General features: G+C 47.0%; 1 protein-coding gene across 1 annotated transcript in view; it reads left to right on the top strand.

Annotated features, from left to right (window-relative positions):
* The first annotated feature begins 15289 nt into the window (after window positions 1-15289).
* The window catches only part of LOC135911462 (uncharacterized), a 67569-nt gene continuing 62991 nt past the window's right edge, over window positions 15290-19867 (top strand). Inside the window, exon 1 of the mRNA XM_065443768.1 lies at window positions 15290-15415. The gene's annotated coding sequence lies outside the window, so the exon portion shown is untranslated. The remainder of the gene's footprint in view (window positions 15416-19867) is intronic.

Here is a 19867-nt window from a genome sequence, read left to right as displayed (position 1 = left end):
CCTTTGCGTGGGCCCGACGCATTTTGTTTTTTTTTTTGTTATCCCTCAGCTGATGCCTCATAACCACTAAGGCGGATTGACTGAGACTCAGTATAGCAAAACGGTTTTTATTGGCTGAAAAACAGCTCAACTATTCAGGAACGGTTCCAAGGAATAAAAACTAACATGAAGTACTAGAAACGTAATAACAAAATTGCCTTAAAGCAATTAGAAGTTCTTCAACGGCTTAGCAACCTTCACTACGAGACAGTGTCCAAGGAAGGAGGCTCTCAGAGAAAGGATTTCTGGAATAGAAAAAGTGAAATTATATGTTATTTCTAAAATCTTTGCCCTTCATAGCGAAACGATGACAGAATAAAAAAATGGCTGTGGCTTAGGTAAGGTTAAGCCCAGGATGCGAAGCATACTAGCCTTTATTTTAGTTGTTGAACCACTGTTTAGCCTGGTGAACTGCTGTTGCTTGGCTATATTTGGTTCGGCTAGACGAAGAAACAACTCATGCATTACTGCTTCGCCTTCAAGAGTGGAACGCGACAGCGTTCCCGTCGACCCGCCAAGGGGTGTAAGACAATGGGCTACAGGGCAGCGACTACGCGCCCCGCATTGGACGCGGTGAGCGTCGAGCAAAGCAGCGTTCGCCGCGGCAACGAAATGTGCGCCTGAGCAAGAGACGCACGCCTTAGAAACATCTCGTTTCTAAGGCAACACCGCATTCACTAGAGGCGCTTTTGTACCGCTTTGAAGCATCGTACTCGTGGCTCAGTGGTAGCGTCTCCGTCCCACACTCCGGAGACCCTGGTTCGATTCCCACCCAGCCCGTCTTGCAAGAGTTGAGCCAAAGCCACTTCTCCTCTGTCGTGACGTCACGGTGTCACGTGGTTTCATGGCGACACCGCCGCGCCTGAGGAGCTGGGTTGAGCTCTCGTAATATGCTTCGCATAAAAAATATCAATCACCTCATCATTTCCACAGAATGGGCACTGTGAGGAACCTGACCATTCGACAACGCATGCAAGTGTGTATGTGTGTGTGTTTGTTTGTATGTGCGTGTGTTTGTTTGTGCGTGTTTCTCTTTAGGGCACAATATCGGCCTTTACACGGACAAAAAGAAGAGGTAATTAACTCCAAGGACTGCAATAACAGGTTAGCTAACACTATGACCATATTCTCTACACAACATTCCTTATTATACGACAGAGATAACCGTAGTCTATTTTGTTTTCTTGTCCATCAACGCAAACGCGCAGATGCGTTGTGCTCGTACTCGTGTCAACTATTGGTCACAGCCTCATTCTAAGCTCAACATACGTACTACATAGATGGCCTCCCCACCCAAGAGCTGCATCGATCCGGCGGAACACCCGCTCGACACCCGCTCGACACCCGAAGGAACTTCAGGGAGTACAAGGTTCAGCATCTCAGGCGCCATGCAGGCTCAAAACTGGTGACAAAACGAATGACCAAAGTGTTCATGTGGGACAGGGCATTGCTGAAATATACTTCAGTAGTTCTTTTCGCAATTTTGAAAGAGCCGAGGAATTCTTTCCAACAACCCCAAACGCCTCCAAGTTGACTTACGCAATTGTTCATTTGTAAACAATGAAATTCTAACATGTTAGACCTTATAGAACGCGTTATTTTGTCTTAGCTATCACCACTTAGTGACCGTTCGCCGCGATTTTGTCATCTAGGCTGGGGCTGAATCTTGCATTATATTCGGCTACTGGACAATTAGCCGCGCGAAGTCTCACTCGCGTAATTTAACTTGTCAGAGGTGCCCTATACCTTTATCATTCCGTTGGCGTTTCAGCTCTTCATGATAGAGCCAATATGAGTATGCATATAGTATTTGGGTCTATAACTTGCGATCACGATTCCTTGGGACATACCGTGGCACGGGCACCATCCCTAAAGAAACATTCAGGGCCCTTATTGGGTTCCACACAGGCCAAGCTGAACACTGTAAATAATGTCGAATGACACAATTATACGGTCTCTCTTCCAGTAACTGCGGAAAAGGGTCATCCATGAACCTGTAAAAAAATTTGAATCGCATTTTATGCTGGGTCTCAGCCGATGGGATGAATAAATTGCACGTGTCTCTGAATATTGTTACGTAGGAAGACGCAGACGAAAAGCTATGAACAAGTATATTTACAAGAAATTACGCTGCGCTTGGCCAAGAGGCAACAGCTAGCTTCTAATCGTCGTTGTCGTCTTCACACTGCTCGCCTTTTCGTGATCGCACATATTGTTCCGTAGCACTACCCCCGGCTGCAAAAGCACCGTCCCGGAGTGACTAAAGATCGAACTCGGAAGCAGTGTAGTAGGCCTTGAGCCTACTGACATGCATGACATCACTTGATGCCAAAGGAGAAGATGAGGTTGAACCCACTGGAGTACTTTCGTAAGTCACAGGCGTCACCTGGCGCAGCACGCGGTAGGACCCTGTGTATCGCGAAAGGAGCTTCTCTGAAAGTCCGACGTGATGGGAGGGCGACCAGAGGAGCACGAGCGCACCAGTCGAAAACTGTACGTCACAAGCGCGGGCGTTGTAATGACACTGCTGATGTGGCTTGTGAGGCCGTCAGTCGAGCACGGGCAAACTGGCGTGCATGGTCGGCGAGGGCGATGGCGTCGCGCGCATACTCGGTTGTTAAGATCGCAGCAGGAGGAAGTGCCGTGTCTAGAGGCAAGTTAGGTTCGCGACCGTACAGTACTTAAAATGGAGAAAATCCGGCGGTGCCGTGCCGGGAAGAATTGTACGCAAATGTTACGTAAGGAAGGGCAATGTCCCAGTCCTGGTGGTCTTTCAAAACGTACTTGGACAGCATATTGGTAAGAGTACGGTTTAACCGCTCTGTCAGGCCATTGGTTTGCGGATGGTATGAGGTAGTCAGTTTGTGTTGAATGGAGCAGGAACGCACAATGTCAGCGATAACTTTCGAGAGGAAGTTTCGGCCACGGTCAGTAAGCAGCTGTCGCGGGGCGCCATGAAACGCAAGATAAAGTCCGCGACGTCAGTGGCGCAACTGCTAGGGAGAGCCCGAGTGATAGCGTATCGGATGGCGGAATCAGTCGCGACGGCTACCCATTTGTTCCCAGAGGATGACGTGGGAAAGGGACCGAGCAGGTCTAATCCAACACGAAAGAACGGTTCTACAGGGACGGTGATCGGCTGCAGATTACCGGCAGGTAGCACCTGAGGTGTTTTCCGTCACTAGCAGGGAACACAGGCAGCAACATAGCGTCGAACGGAGCGAGCGAGACCAGGCCAATAGAAGCGGCGGCGGACGCGGTCGTACGTGCGGGTTACCCCAAGATGTCCTGCAGTGGGTGCGTCATGCATCTCAAAGAGCACAGTCTGTCGTAGCTGTTTTGGCACGACAAGAAGAAGATCAGAGCCGTCAGGGAGGAAGTTCCTTCGATACAGAATGCCACCCTGGAGGACATATCGGCGAACTGATGCGTCGGTAGGTGTTGAGCGCAGACGCTCGATAAGTGCTCGCAGCGATAGGTCTCGGTACTGCTTATCGGTGATGTTAGCGAAGGCAGACACAGAGAAAATGCCGTTGGCGCTACTACTCTCGGCGTCGTCAGGCTCGTCGACCGGGTAGCGAAACAGGCAAACATCGGCCTTGTGTAGTCGGCCAGATTTATAGGTGACAGTATACAAATATTCTTGGAGGCGTAAGGCCCAGCGACCAAGTCTTCCTGTAGGATCTTTCAGTGAGCATAACCAGCAAAGTACGTGATGGTCTGTGACAACGGAAAAGGGTCGGCGATATAAGTATGGGCGGAATTTCGCGACAGCCCAAACTAGGGCCAGATACTCACGCTCAGGGATAGAATAGTTGCGCTCCGCGGGTGAGAGGAGTCTGCTGGCGTAAGCGATAACATGTTCGTGGCCACGCTGGCGTTGTGCCAGTACTTAGCCAATTCCGTGACAGCTTACATCAGTACGGACTTCGGTAGGCGCAGAAGGATCGAAATGGGCCAGAGCGGGAGGCGTTGAGAGAATGTCGATTAAATGTGAGAATGCAGAGGCCTCGTTGTCACCCCACTGGAAAGAGGCGTCTTTTTTCAAAAGCTCGGTTAGTGGTCGTGCTATGGCGGCGAAATTTCTTACGAAACGGCGGAAGTACGAACAAAGGCCGATGAAGCTGCGCACATCCTTGACACACTTCGGAACAGGGAAGTGCGCAACAGCATGGATCTCGCCTGGGTCCGGATGCACTCCGTTCGCGTCAACGAGATGTCCAAGGACGGTAATCTGGCGACGGCCGAAATTACACTTCGATGCGTTGAGTTGCAGACCGGCTCGACGGAAAACGTCCAGGACTGCTGATAGGCGCTCGAGGTGCGTAGCGAACGTTGGGGAGAATATGATAACGTCATCCAAGTAGCGCAGGCACGTGGACCATTGGAAACCGCGAAGAAGGGAGTCCATCATGCGTTCAAAAGTGGCAGGGGCGTTACATAGACCGAACGGCATCACTTTGAATTGATAAAGGCCGTCGGGTGTTACAAAAGCAGCCTTCCCGCGGTCGAGATCGTCCATGGCAATCTGCCAGTAGCCGGAGCGAAGGTCAATAGAAGAGAAATAGCGAGCACCGGGGAGGCAGTCAAGGGCGTCATCAATCCGAGGTAGGGGATACACGTCCTTTTTGGTAACCCTGTTAAGGTGCCGATAGTCCACGGAAAAGTGCCATGAGCCATCCTTCTTTTTGACCAGTACAACAGGTGACGCCCATGGACTATATGATGGTTCAATAATGTTCTTGGCAAGCATTTTGCGAACTTCTGCGTGAATAACTTGACGCTCAGCTGATGACACTCGATACTGGCGGCGATGAATAGTAGGGGTATCGCCGGTATTAATGCGACGTTTTATAGCTGTAGTTTGGGCCAAAGGACGATCGTTAAAGTAAAAAATATCGTGGTAGGAAAACAGAACGTGGTAGCGTTCATGAGCTAGCTCGGACGGCAAGTCGGGCGCAATCATTTTCTGAAAGTCAGCGATGGTGCAATTTGCCGACTGCGATGGTAGAGGAGTATTGGATGAAGTGTCGTCTACTGCAATGGATGCTACTGAGTGATCCTCGAATGAGCAAAGCTGGGCCAGAGACATCCCGCGTGGCAGCACTTGTGTCGTCAAGCCAAAGTTGACCACTGGCAGGCAGACGCAATTCGCCGTAATGGATAAAACTGTATGAGGTACTGTGATCCCGTGTGTAAGGAGGACGACTTGCATTGGAGCCGCGATGTAGTGACCGTCGGGGACTGGTGGGGAAGACACTAGGTCAACGTAGCTCAGTGCCGAAGGTGGCAAGCGAACGAAGTCGACGGAACTGAGGCGACTGGGGTGTGGTTCAGCAGGATCCAGAACAGACAGGTCAAGGCGGAGAGTACTCATCGGAACAACCGATGAGCGCACAATGTGCGAAGAGGAAGTCTAAGCCGAGGATGATGTCGTGGACACAGTGGGCGATGACTGTGAATAGCACGATTGTTAAGCGATTGGCGAAGGAGACGTGGGCGGTCCACATACCAATTACGTGGGCTGTTGCGCCATCGGCGACACGGACAACAACCGTCCTGGCGGGCGTGATAATTTTCTTGAGCCGTTTACGAAGGTCAGCGCTCATTACCGACAAATGCGCCCCAGTGTCTATGAGTGCAGACGCAGAAACACCGTCGACTTGTACGTCAAGAAGGTTCAGATGAGTGGGCACCGTCAGTAGAGGATTTGGTGGCGTAGGGAGCAATGCAGCGTCACCTCGAGGCGCTGCATCGTCTAGTTTTCCTGCTGGGAGCGGCGTCCGAAGGGAGTCCGCGAATAGGAGTGACGGGGCGGGGAGAGCGAGATTGTCGTTGTTGGAGCGAAGGCGAGCGAGAATAGGAGCGGTTCGGTGCAGGAGAATCAGCGGCGGCGTTATCGGAGCGTGCGGCATAGGGACCAGAAGGGCCACCTGGAGGGCGAGAGTAAGCAGCACAGGTAGACCGGGTCGGGGAATTCCAGCGACTGCGACAGTGCCGAGAAATGTGCCCGATTCGATGGCAGTGGACACAAATGGGCTTGTCGTCAGCAGTGCGCCATTCAGATGGGTTGCGGAAACGTGGTGGGTAAGAAGATGCGGGACGGGGCGGAATCGATGAAGCCGGGCGTGTATCAGGACGATGGGCTGAGCAGATGGTGTGAAGACCCATGTTTTCGAACTCTTGGCGGACAACTGCCTGGATCAGTGAGACCGTGACTGCAGATGTGTTGGTGAGACTGGACTCGAAGGCAGCCGGATAGGCGGCCTCGATCTCACGCCAGACGATCCTGGTAACATCGGCAGTGTTGTTGGGACGAGGAGAGTCGGCACAGGAAGATGTCGCTGGGGTGTTGGGCAGACGGGCAAACTGCTGGTCAATACGTCGGCTTTTAGCGAGTTTCAGGTGGCGGCACTCTTTTATAACAGCATCCACCGTCGCTACGTTGTTGCAAACGAGCAAGTTGAAGGCGTCATCGGCAATGCCTTTGAGGATGTGGGCAACCTTGTCTGACTCAGTTATGTGGGTGTCAACTTTGCGGCACAGAGCCAAGGCTTCCTGAATGTACGTGACATAGGGCTCTGTTGACGTCTGCACAGGGCCGAAAGCGCCTTCTGCGCGGCAAGTTGGTGACCGTAGGGTTTGCCGAACAAGTCTCGAAGCTGTGTTTTAAGTGAATCCCAACTGGTGAGCTCATCTTCGTGCGTGTGATACGAAACTCTAGGTGTGCCACCGAGGTAAAAGACTACATTGGTGAGCATAATGGTAGGGTCCCACCGGTTATTGCGGCTGACGTGTTCATACAGGCTAATCCAATCATCGACGTCTTCCCCATCTTTGCCCGAGAATAGAGAATAAACATGTTTATTACATAGGGCAAGCTTTGGAAAGACATCCTCATTCTAGAATGACTAGAGCTCGGGCCACGTTCTATGATCTCGCGATCAGCCATCGTTGATGCTTGAGATCGAAGCCGGCTGAGGCCATCTTACAAATCTCGTTGATTCGATAAAGGTTCCGAGGATTTAATGGTGCCTGTTTGAAACCCGCTTCTGTATGGCTGAGGGACACGGGTTCTGCGCACAGGCGGCATTGCCGAGAGACTTGTGTAGGGGCTACGAGGCGATTTCTGGTTGAGTGGGGGAATATATTGACTTGTAGACGTCGGAGACATCGCTGCTGCTCTGAAGGTAGTGACTTGTGTGGGGGTTACAGCTGCACGCGGTCAGAATCAGTCACATGAGTCGTTCTTCACTAAACGTTCGAGCACGGCCTTTAAATGTCTAATGTACAAGTAATCGCGAAAGCGACCCTCCCAGATTTCTGTTGAGAAAGCTCACCAGCTTTCCGCAGCTATTTAGCTATCCAAAAAGTAATTCCCTTCATCGAGCTAAGCAGAATTACTAAGCGTATCGAGGACTGAAGGGAAACTAGCACTGGCCTTTACCTTCGACAGTCTGGGCAACCATCCGCTTCTTGACCTCCACCGACGCTTGGTGCAATAAACACGCTTTGCCTAAACTGGTACAAATATGCACCCTAATGCAACTAAGCACGTGAGGATAACTGTCAAAATAGGCTTAGCGCATTGTGCTAGCTGGCCGTTTTTTCTGCGAGACACAGAATCGACGGAAAAGTTATCGCACGCCTCTCTAACCAGGAAAGGCATGCTAAGATCCAATAATTAACAAGCAAGGTCTTGAAGGGACCCCATGAACGTCAGCCCCACCAACGTTTGTCAGGAAATGGCCTGCTGAAGTATTGCCACCACGACAGAGCACGAGAAACGTGTGGTTCCATGCATATATACATAAGAAATGCAATAAATTATTCAAATAACCAGTAAGACACATCGTGAGGGTGAATTGTCGACTCGTGTATTGTTATATATCCTGTGTCCTCTTTCTCTGTCCACCTTATTTTTATTGCGTTAGGAGTTTATGACCGTGTCATAGCTAACGACGGAGGGTAACCCTATAGTCAAGGTGCCGGCAGTATGTCAAACAGCATGTAAAACATTTGTGTGCAACTAAATGGTGTACAACTAACAAATTAGTAAAAACCATAAATTGGGAACTACAACGAGCTACTATAATGCGCAAACGCATAGAGCAACTAAATAAAGTTTATGAGAAGACGAAAGGAAACCAATCGACTCGACCTTTAGTGACAACCATGGGAAAGGAGCCGATAGTGAAATCAAGGAAAGCTAAAGATATTAGATTTGTTGGGGTAGTTGCTGTTGTTATTCAGCTTGTGATTACGGATATAAATTACGGATATATAGCATATACGGATATAAATTCACGGTACACACTATATTGCTGATATATGAAAATATGAAGTGAAGGGAAAGAAATGAGTCCTGCTGCCGATGGTTACGGAACCCACAACGTCCTCCTGACACGCTACATGACTGCCTTCCTAAATCAGCTAAAATCACGGCTGTCCCTGCGTACGTTTACGTGTCATTTATATCCACGTATACACAGCGTAGCCTGGGAGCAAGGAGCCTACGTGCACGTACATGTAGGCTCCCTGCCTGGGGGTGTTCGACAGCGCCCCTCGCAGCCATGGTGGCGAGTGTGCAACATGATGCAAGTTCCAACGAAGAAGAAGTGGTCGCTAGCTGACGCTCAAAGTTGCGAACCTTGGCCAATCCCCCCCTCGTCACAACAACAGGTGACAACAACAGCAACAACAAGAAAAACAAAAACAACAACGATGACGATGACGACTATCTGTGCGATCCCACGATCAGCTTTACCTACAACTGCAGATCAGTATGACTTCTTTTCCGCAACAAACTTGTTAATTTACCCACCGAATGCGTTCGTATCTTCAAAGTAGTGCGGAAACCCGGGTACAAACCAGGGACATTTAGGGACATCCATTAAACCCCCATAGACATCACGTAGTACATTATTTTAGAATCAGGAAACTGGCCAGTGAACTTGCGTGTGCTAACCTCGAGGCATCGAGAATAACAGACCCTACACCATTGTTATGCAATGCCCGACGACAAGGTGAACCTTCGGTCTTTCTATATGGATGAGTTCTGAAAAGTTTTCTTTAGGAGGTCTTCACCCGGCAAATTTGATGCCGCGAATGCGAAGGGTTTTACGGGCCATTTGTCTGCTGCCATGTTCAAGTTACTAATATGTTTGTTAGTAATAAAAATGACGTTGTTATTATTTCCTATGAATAATAGCTAGTGCTTACGAATAATAACTTCATCTTCTGCGCATAACAGGAGACTGAAGGTTTTCTTCGTACATCTACGAAAATTCTCGCTTAACTTTATATTGCGACCATCCTGGCTGAGTAAAGCGCACTTGCGGAGATTTGAGAAGATTCGCAACCGCTATTGGAAAAAGTAGTTTCCCATTACACACTGGAGGAATGCCCATGTAGGAAAAAAGCCCAAGAACTCTGCTTTAGACGAAACATTTCCCCTACTCTGAAGTCGCGATATGATGCGCTGGCCGATTCTCTCTCCTAATAATTAGATATTGGCCACTTTATTGAATATTAACATATTTTGAATATGAACAAAGAGTTTCTATTAGAGAAAAGGGTGGCCTGCATAGACCTATACAGGGCAAGGGGTATTAGGAGCAGTTAATTAAAACCAAGAGAGCTCGTTCTTTCACCATGTAACAATCACATCAAGCCAGCACACGCTGACACCATGCAAACAAAACAGCGAATAAACTACTACACGTCGTACGTTGGTTTTACATGGTTGCTACTGAAGATTGAGGTCGATTGTTCACCGTATTCGTCTGGTTCAGTCTACAGCGAGAGTCTCGATTCCGGCATCCTTGCTACTTTCAGGTATCATACGAGTGTTTATTGGCAAGCTTTCAGTTCGTATAATTTCATGTACTAAATTATGCATGCGGTTTAACGGATGTTCCGTATCCACTACCATGGCTGAGAGTGGCGCTGGCTAACACCCCCAAAGCTACGTTACGAATAAGTACTGATATCTAAATACACTAGAAAGTGAATGGAGTGACCGTCACTGATTTAGCCTAACTAGTCGAGCAACATATGCATTTGCGCAGGTTGTAGATTTGTCTCGCACGGGCAGTGAGTTAGATTTTTTTCTTTCCCTCTCGCTTCCACTGTGCGTTGTAATCATGGAAAGGTGATCGCAAATTGTGCCCTCACGTGTCACTGATTTTACGGCCTAAAAAAATACTAATCTACCGCTGCGCTTTCGTCTCGTTTGACTCACGAGCGGAAATTGCAACCACATGCTCTGAAGCATACGCTGCAGCAAGCTTTATAGACTTTCGTTTACAGAATGCTCAAAAGTAGGCTGGAGAAATTTACAGAAATGTTTAAACTCTCTTACTCCCAATATCAGTTTGAGTACACCGTGTTTTCTATCGACAAACCTGGCATATGCCACACGTCCTTCTGCGTGTCTTTTGTACTTTTGTCTATCTCAAGAGGTATATGTATATATATATATATATATATATATATATATATATGTAACGATCTCTTCTTTCTTCTGCTTTAAAGTTGTTCGCGTCCTTGTTACCATTACCTTGTTTATGCAACCTACATTCGCGTCGCCGGATCTAGGCCAGCCCTCCGATTGCTGTTTGCGAGAATTATACGAACCCTGCTGTTGCAGGCGCCTTTTATTCGTCACGGTGGGGACATTTCCTCCACATAGAGTGCGCCAGTTGGAGGCTGAAATTATCTGCAATGAATGGAGTAACCGCCAGGCTAGGTTAAAAATGAAGCCCAGTGAGTGCAGCGTTGGTAATTGTTGGGTAGGTTAGGCACGAGAGTGTGTTTTTCTGGGTATAACAAGAGTTAGTTAGGCAGCTCGGAGCCCCATTCAGAGTTGTGAACTTTCGTTATTGGTTGACTCATAGGCAGACCATATGCTCCAAAGAAAGGAATACGTTTTCCGGTGGTCGCTTCGGATGAACGTCTTTCGTGATGGATTCGATTCACAACAAACGGCTAAGAGGGTATTTCGTTTACCTCATCTGCCCTTAGTCTCACACTGGCAGGTGCGTGACGTAAAATTGAGTTCAAAATTCTTGAATTGATGAGCACATGAAAAATGTATGGGCACGAAGGATCTTAAGAAACACCCTTATGTTATTTGAGCGTCCTGTTTACCGCTACAATACAGCTTTCATATTAGTATGAGCAACTGCATGTTAATTTTTTAGTCGAATTAGCAGAAACCTTTATCACATAAAAAAATACAGTGGCGACGTTGCGGTTAATGGGAGAGAAGTCTTTAAAGTTACGTCGCACCTCCTTGAGGTCCCTGATCGATGACTTGAACCGCGTTCATATAAAGAAATATGCGTTGAAAGTCTGATTCTTCAAGAACTGCGTAACATTTTGTCAAGCACCATGCATGGTCTGTCTTTTCTACCGTCGATAAATATTGCGCCATTTTTTTTTCGTTTTCCTAAATTTATTTGTACTGTTTGTATTCCTTTTTTCCCCTCGTATATCGTTTGCTGTGTGATACTTATTTGTAGCACTTGGGTCCCTACGTTACATTTCTTATCTTTCGTATATCATATTCCTACATTACCTTTATATGCTCTTTGGAGGCGGCATTTATTTGTGTTACCTACATTTCTACGTTAATTTATGATGTCTGTTTTTGGCGTGAGTCCAATTTCGGTTCGCGACTCGTTGTTTACAATATTCATCCTCAGATGATGTGCAATTACACAATGCAGAATGACCAACCTGTATCCTCCCTTCCCTTTATTTTCTTCCTTTATTTGCACCCAACCTGTCCGCCAGTATATTGCGGCCCGCGGCTTGGTGATGCTCTTGTTCGTGGCGGAGCTTTTTATTGGTGCTCCTGTATCTTGCAAAGTGATACTTGATGCGGATGAAGTTTAAAGTTGACGCTAATGAAACCCTGCATAGCTTTCTCACAAAAACTCTGTGATCACCCATAGTTATACGTCCTGTCACTACGTGTCCGGATACAAAGAGATATTTGTGAAAGAAAGACAAACTTCTTCACATAATGGAAGAAAAAAGTAAAAAGAGTAAAAGAGTAAAAAAATAGTTTAATATTTAGAAGAGAGAAAGTGCGCCTGGGTCGAAAGGCCGCATCGTACAACATGCATTCTCTAGAAGTCATTGGGCTGTAGGTTTAAAACGTTATACGCTGTGCGATAGATAGGCTGCGTTCCAGTTCTAGCCAGCATCGGAGACAGCCTACGTTAACGGCTAAGACGACAGTTTTGAGCACAAACAATTTAACACATCTGGAGCAATCTGAGGGCACCACCATGACTTGAAGAAAAAGCTAAGAGCTTATAATATCACTTTGTATTAACGCTTTGCGTAGGCGAACCTAAGATAAACACAACGTATCTTATATGAAGCTCGCAGGGAAACGTCACTACATTTTCTTTGCAGCAGACGACTTTCACGTCGAGTTTTCAAGCCGCTTGCCCTGATGCCACATTGGCCGAACAACAAAATAGCCTGCATGGCTTTTACGCTTAGATGCTCGCTTCGCAAAGCTGCCTTAATTGTGACAGTTTATCAGAACTTGATCGAGACTTAAGGCGACCGCTGTCCGCTAGCAGTCTGTTAGCTATCTCTCGCGAGTATTGATGCACAGCTGTAGTCTTTACCGGTAGAACCGCAATATAATAAAAACTGCTGAGGAACAGAATGTGAAGACGATAAAACAAAGAGGAAGATTAACAGTGCCTGTCTCCTGATTTGCGCAAGCTATCGATATCAGACTTAATGCATTAGTGAAACATTTAGCAGTCTCGTTAAAGGTTTCAATTTACGAACTGTAGCCATCAAGGCCGATGCAATGTGCAAAAGTAACTTTCGTTGAGAACCAGACTTGAGCACAAGAAAAGGAAGGCACATGACACACCACTGGACGAGCAATTCACCTTTGTCAGGTAGATTAGCTGTAGATTACGGGCGCGCACGAAAGATCACTCAGTCCGGCTAGCTACGTACCGAAATCTTAACATGGTATATATTTAGCTGAGGGATCAATTGTAGAGATGGAAGCACGCGCCATTTGCATTTCTCTTTCCACTTACGCTTTAGAAGCTATGACGATGTGAATGATAAAAACTATACTAAACAAATACTGATTAACACAGAAAAACGACGAAATGCGCCGACTTTTTGGGTGTCGTGTTTTTTTTTTTACGTATATAGGCTTGTTGCACACTGCATGAGAAATTGCGCCACTTGAAGAGATGAAATACAGGACTTTCTTACAGCGAAGCTTTGTCTGCGACTGGATGCAGCAGAGAACGCTCGTTCCAAAATCTCTACAGCAACTGTCTGCATTGAGATTCGGAAAAATGTTACCGACAGAAAAAAATAAACAGGCAGTCATACCCAATAGCATCCTTATAAAGAAACCTGTGAGAATCCAACACCAATGTGTATTTTAATATTGATCTAAAAACGGCGCGTGTAGGCCATCATTTTTGTCTCGCTGCTAAACTATAGTCGATAAAGAACGTACCCGTTTCCGTGCTTTGCTTGAGCTGAGTGGATAATGTTAAACCTTCATATGAGTGCTTGGTGCTACTTTGTAATAAACTAATTTTTAACAATTCCCTAAACACTTCTGTCACGGTGGCACAGCGATGACATTTCGCTTAAAGCGTTTATTGATTTCGGGCACGCGTACTACAGGCAAGTCAAAATGACACGTATTGGGTGAATTTCGCTTGATATTGCTTTAATACAATCTCATTTCTAAAGCTTTACACTGCAGTGATCAGTATTAGCGGGCATTTTAGGTTAGCGAGTACAACCGCCTTGGTTTGTGCATAGCCTCCTGCAATAAAGCGCATAACATTTCAGGCATCACTGCTATCAGAGGATGTTTTATTCACAGGCTGCTTTATTTATTGAACGTGGGGCGTTGATGTGCCGCGAATATGAAATGATTTAAGGCATGGTATCATCAGCTACTTTTTGACAGCCTTCTGGATCGTTTGCAAGGAGCATGCAGGAAAAGACCTCGCAACGCTTCCACGCGCGATATCGCGATTTTGCGAATTGCATTGAAGCGGATTTGCCTTCTCGCTAGCGCTATTTGGGCAGGATCCCTATAGCTGTATAAGTGATGTAGAGGCCGTGATTTTCTACAGCGAAGCTGCATACGACTAGGATCCTGGGATCTCTTTGTCTCCGTCGACAGAGCAATCGGCAGAAAATCATTCCACGAAATGAAGCGAAAAGTTCCTATCTCTATTGCAATTACGCATGCAAGACACACCCCAGTATCCGTTTCAATAGGGAAACGCACAAAACAAGTGTCATTACCACATAATGTAGGATAAGGCGCGTTCGAACAATGCAAAGCCCTTAGCGTTTGCCACATGCCTTTCCCGCTGAAGATTACGCTTGCATGCGCTGCAGTTGCCGGGAAGCGGACACTCTGGCATACGAAATAGAGAGCGGCGTGACTACACATTCACATGCAAAAGAAGAACAAGCCTAGCAGCCGATTTCGTTTGTGTTGTGACAACGCTATGGGAAGACCATGTATAGCTAGGACTCCCAAAAAGCAACGTGAACACAATGAGGGGCGAAGGGAACAGCAACGTCAATACGTGCAATGGCGTCGTGCTCAGACTAAGCGGGACGCAGCGGTTCCAGCACAAAGCAAGCCACCTACGGTTACTATGCCTTTTACGCTGTACATTTTAGTTAGGTAAAGTGCATTCAATTGTCTTGCGTTCAACCATTTTATACAGTGTATTGCTCAATCGTACCAATCTACGTCATATTGGTCTGTCGGATCAGGTGATGCCGCAGCTTCGCTTGCCCACCACCTTGGCAGATTGGATTGGAGCCCAAATTTTTTTAATTGTATTGAGAAACAAGGTGTTGCATCTAGGTGCATCGTTTGTCACAAGGTTTTCCGTGAACACAAGTGCCTTCTGTGTAGGGCATGATGGCGCGCCGAGCTACATAGTAGTTGCTACATACAACGCTTTGGACCACTTGCAAGGCGGGCACACTGACGCACTCACTCCACTTTCACACATGATATCGCGATTCTGCGAACTGTAGTCAGACGGCCTCATGTTTGCGCTAGCGCTGGTCTGAGCAGGATCGCTAGCTTGATATATGATTGGGACACCGCGCTCTTCCTTTTTACGAATTTCAGTCAGACACCAGCTGTTATATCCATGCGCATCGTCTGTCGCAACGTTGTTTTTACGAGCACAGGTGTGATCTGTACGAGGCACGACGGCGTGTTGATCCATATAGCTGTTGCTGCCCTGCAGCGTTTGCTCTGTGTCAGTTGCAGTTTCTAGTGCTGTACGAGTATTGTTCCACAAGCGTAGAAAAATAACTTACCCTCGTGAGTATTTTTGGGCCTTCTCAAATGTGATTAGACAAACAAAACCTTTGCATGTAATAACACCAAGTGCCCGGTTAGCATTGTTTCTCTTTTTTTATGTTTTATTGACAGGCCTAACTATGACTGAACTTTACAGATTTATTTTTTGGGCGGAGTTGGAGGTTTTGCGCTAACATTTACCCTCATTTTGCCCTCTTTATTATTATTATTATTATTTTTATTATTATTATTATTATTATTATTATTATTATTATTATTATTATTATTATTATTATTATTATTATTATTATTATTATTATTATAGAAGTCATTATCAGCACTTCTCAGCAACTGCACCCATCGTTGCATTATGAAGGCGTTCATGGGGCTAAAAATTACGCCAAGTAAATTTGAAATTATTTTATTCCTGTCGGACTAACTGGAACAGTATGGACCGACGTAAGATCCCCTCCCCCACCCTCCTATTACATGAGAGTAATGCGCAGGACATATATTTAAATGTTAACCATCATTTTGTGCCTCGTCGCTGATGTTCACTTCTGTATTTGGCTGTTTGTTTCTATTTATAGTTTCCAAATATCATAATCAGTTTTTCCGCCTATTATTACATTTCTCTTTCAAAATTAGTGATGCGGAAAAAGTAATGAAGCAATGCGATCTGCAAATTCGATGACCTGGTCTAGCAAAGGAGTATAATTCGCGAATGCATTTAACAATCATGGGGTGCTATGCAGGATGCCCCGAGTTTCTCGTTCACCCGAGTTTTGCCCGAGTTTGCTCGACGGCAGTCAGTGAACGGAGATAGCGCGCAACGGGCCGAAGGTGCAGGCAAAAAATATGTAGACAGAAAGTCGCGTATGACAACATGAGCGCACCCTGCGCGGCACGCTGCTTCCACGTTTCAAGCGCAGAAGGCTGCACAACGAAACGCGCCAGCGCCGCGTATTGTTATCAACGGATTATCGCAACTTAGCGATACCGTGACTGCCCCGCTGTCTGTCAGCACACTTGCCGTGAGCCGTTTGCCACGCCTTTCCCGGGCGCGTCAAGGGCGTGCCTCATCTTTCGGGCGCTATCTATCTATCCTCCATCGAATGCGAACGGGGTACATGCGGCGCATTCTTGCACCTACACTTTAACTCAAACGAATACGTTAAAATGCGACAAATAAAATAACGCACATTTTTATTTCTTTAGGTATCTGTTTTTCGTTTTCAATGCTAGAAATTTGTGATGATAAACGGAGATCGAGCAAATTATTAAATTTTGCACATCTTGCCGTGAGTGGCGACAGGGAGGCGAAAGCTTAGAAGCGGTACATTGAAACGGGTCGCACGCACGAGGGCGTTCATACGGTGATAAGTCGCCTAAGGGCGCTGCAGTGCTATTCTCGATAAAGTCGGTCATGATCCATGGAGGGTCATGGCCACTCTTTCTCTATTAGGGGAATAGAAACGCAGCGCCGCGGTACGGCTGTTCATCGCAGGCGCTTCACTAGGCTATTAAGGCCCCCGCTTTACCAACTAAAAACGACACAACAGCTGTCGCTGTAAAATGGCGGTATGTTATTTTAGAGTGCGTAGTGTCGCAGTTCAGTGAAAATGTACCAGTTTATCTTTGTGCGCGAAGCCTTTGCGATACATTGCGAAACGTGCGTGCTTCCCCAGCGACAGAATTCATCGCTTGTCATCGCTTGCCCAGTGAAGGCGCCTCTGAGCGCACGTACGCAGTATATGAGTGTGTTGTGCAGTCGAAGGTGCTTGCGGATTACCTCTGCTGGAGCCAGCAGCGATCGCAGATGGATATCGTAACGACACCGCAGCACTCGCATTATGGCAGGTGAGGACTCTTGTGTGCAGTTATGAAATCAGATTTCGAACGGAGAGATGTGTTGGAACTGTTGAGTGCGCAGTGCTTGTGATGAAGAAATGTCATTGCACTGGGTCTAGAAGAGCGAGCGATTCTCGGACGCTGATCGTGTTTACGACGTTGTGGCTCCGTTTCATCACCGATGACAGAGCAGCTATCTGAAACGACTGCTGCAATAAGCCCTCCTCAGCATCGTCGTCCCCCTCGACGCCTTGCAAGCACCTACAGTGACGTGCCGATAATTATTTACTGTGCGCTACGCGCCGCAATGCAGGCAATGAAACCGTGTTGTGCGGCCATCTCAGCCCGAGAAGATGTGTGCCAGCGACAGTCAACGCTTTGTTTTCGATAGTGGTGCTCAGTACATCACCGATGACAGTGCGTTGTGCGTGTTTTATGTCGGCGGTCAAGATTGTTGATGCCTCTCAGCTCGACACCGCGTCGCTGTTGCCGGCAGATAAGTTGGGCGTGGCCCAACTGTAGTGGGTGCGCGCGCAATAGTTACATGCCTCGCGCGGGGCGTGACCTCTGGTTTTGATTGACAGGCGAACTCGTGCTAAACTCGTACATCGCGAAACCCCCTCCGAGTTCAACTCGGGAACATGGCGGCGGCAGCAGCAGTGGCAGCGGCATTGCATCCAGCGGCAGCAAGCGTCAGTATGACCGTCCGGACCCGTTCACCTGCATGACCGGCGGGGAGTTTCAGCGTCATTTTCGCCTGTCGAAGACATCAGTGTGCTGGCTGTGTGACGAGCGAGGCGAAGACTCTCGTCTGCGGTGACAGCGTGGCGGGCTTCATTCGCTCACCGTCTTAGAGCAAGTCATCTGTGCCCTCCGTTTCTACGGGACTGGGAGTTTTCAGGGAAGCGTCGGCGCCGAGCGTTACATCGGACGCCATCAAACTACTGTTAGCCACTGTGTCAGAGATGTGTCTGACGCGCTTATCGATGCGGCAGTGCGTAAGCGGTGGCTAGCTTTCCAGAATACTGCGGCGGAGCGGGCATATATAAAAGAATGCTTCCCACTTCGTGGGAACATTACGAACGTAGTCGGGTGTGTCGAAGGAACGTACGTAGGAATTAAGGCGCCTTCAATGTCAGCGTTACTGTGATTAACAGACTTTTTCGCTGGTTGATCACTTTTTGTCGATTGTTCTATTTATCTGTCAGGGTGCCTTCCAAATGGCTCACTTTCTTGGGAAAGGGGTTAAGTATAAATAGATAAATGGATATCACTAATTGTGTGAAGTAACCTATGAATCCTAATCTCATAAAGAACTTGGGGTTCTTCATTGGTGAAGTTACTAAGTATGCACAATGCTGAATTTTGGTCATGCGTAATCTATCGGCCGCACTATGAAACAGCGAGGCATTGCACAATTTGTTGCAGCGCGAGATGTGGATGTTGCGCCAAGCCGGTTGTGCCTATGCATTTGTGGCGAAATGAAAATGCATTGAGAATCTTAGTGTGTTGGCTTGCATGAAGAAAATACTTCAGATTGTTTGCTCTGTTCACTGTCGATGCATGTGCCAGAGGTTCAGTGCATCTTCTTTTTTTTTGGGGGGGGGGGCGGCGTTATTTTGGATGGATAAATTGTATATTTTCGTCTCATAATGGGGCTCTAATTCTTAAGCATTAGAACAATGCACATCCGATACTCTGCAGAACTCTCTGTACGTGAAGATGTCATGAACCACCAAGGCATTATTACATATCGGGAGAAATGTGGTGCAGATGCCAATGAAAAGTGGGTCTTTAACCTACCATGATAAAAATAAAACTTGCAGAGCAAATAGACCATTTGTACAGCTTTAGAGCAATAACTACACAAAACGTGATATGCCCAAACGAGTAAACACTTGCCGCATTGCCAAAGTAGGCTGAGCGACATGCAGCATATGTTGGCATTGAACATGTCTCGTAACTGTTATTTTTATTGTAAGCCCTCGCTGTCACACCTTTCCCTCCAGCACTCCCTTTACTGAAACGTGGCACTGTCTTTCCATTGGTGTCATGATGATAATGGTAACGGCGGCAGCAAGGCTCGTTAATGCTTGCCTCTTTGATTCCTGTGAGTTTAGTGGTAAAGAATATGGCACGTTCATACATACAGCTGTGCTGCAAAATTTAACATTTGTGATTTTTTGGAGAACTAATTTGTGTTGGGAAATTTCAAAGATGTGCACCATTGTGGCCTAATAACTAGAGCATTGGTGAGGTTGAAGACGGTGTATTGGTATAGAAGCTTGAAGTTTAATTGCACAACAATTCGACGGGGCACAAAGAGAAATACACACAGCAGAATGCTTTGCTGTGTGTGTTACACTCCTTTGTGTGCCGTTGAATTGTTGTGCGATCCAACTTAAAATAGAGCATTGGGCTTCTTTGGTGCAGGACCGAGGAAGTGTGAGCTATTCGACAACATGCCAGTGCCTTGCCACACACTTATGGAAGTCGGAAGGTTTGCAAACAAAGCTTTGCTTTCAAATCCACCTGCTCATGTAATACAAGCGCTGATTGAAAGAACCATCACACAAAAATAATGGTGAAATCAATGGCCTGTGAGAAGTGTAATTTGTATAT

This window comes from Dermacentor albipictus, chromosome 4 (genome assembly GCF_038994185.2).
Source record: "Dermacentor albipictus isolate Rhodes 1998 colony chromosome 4, USDA_Dalb.pri_finalv2, whole genome shotgun sequence".
Taxonomy (NCBI): Eukaryota; Metazoa; Arthropoda; class Arachnida; order Ixodida; family Ixodidae; genus Dermacentor; species Dermacentor albipictus.
Note: the sequence above shows the minus strand (reverse complement) of the source record. Positions and strands in the feature narration are given on the sequence as shown.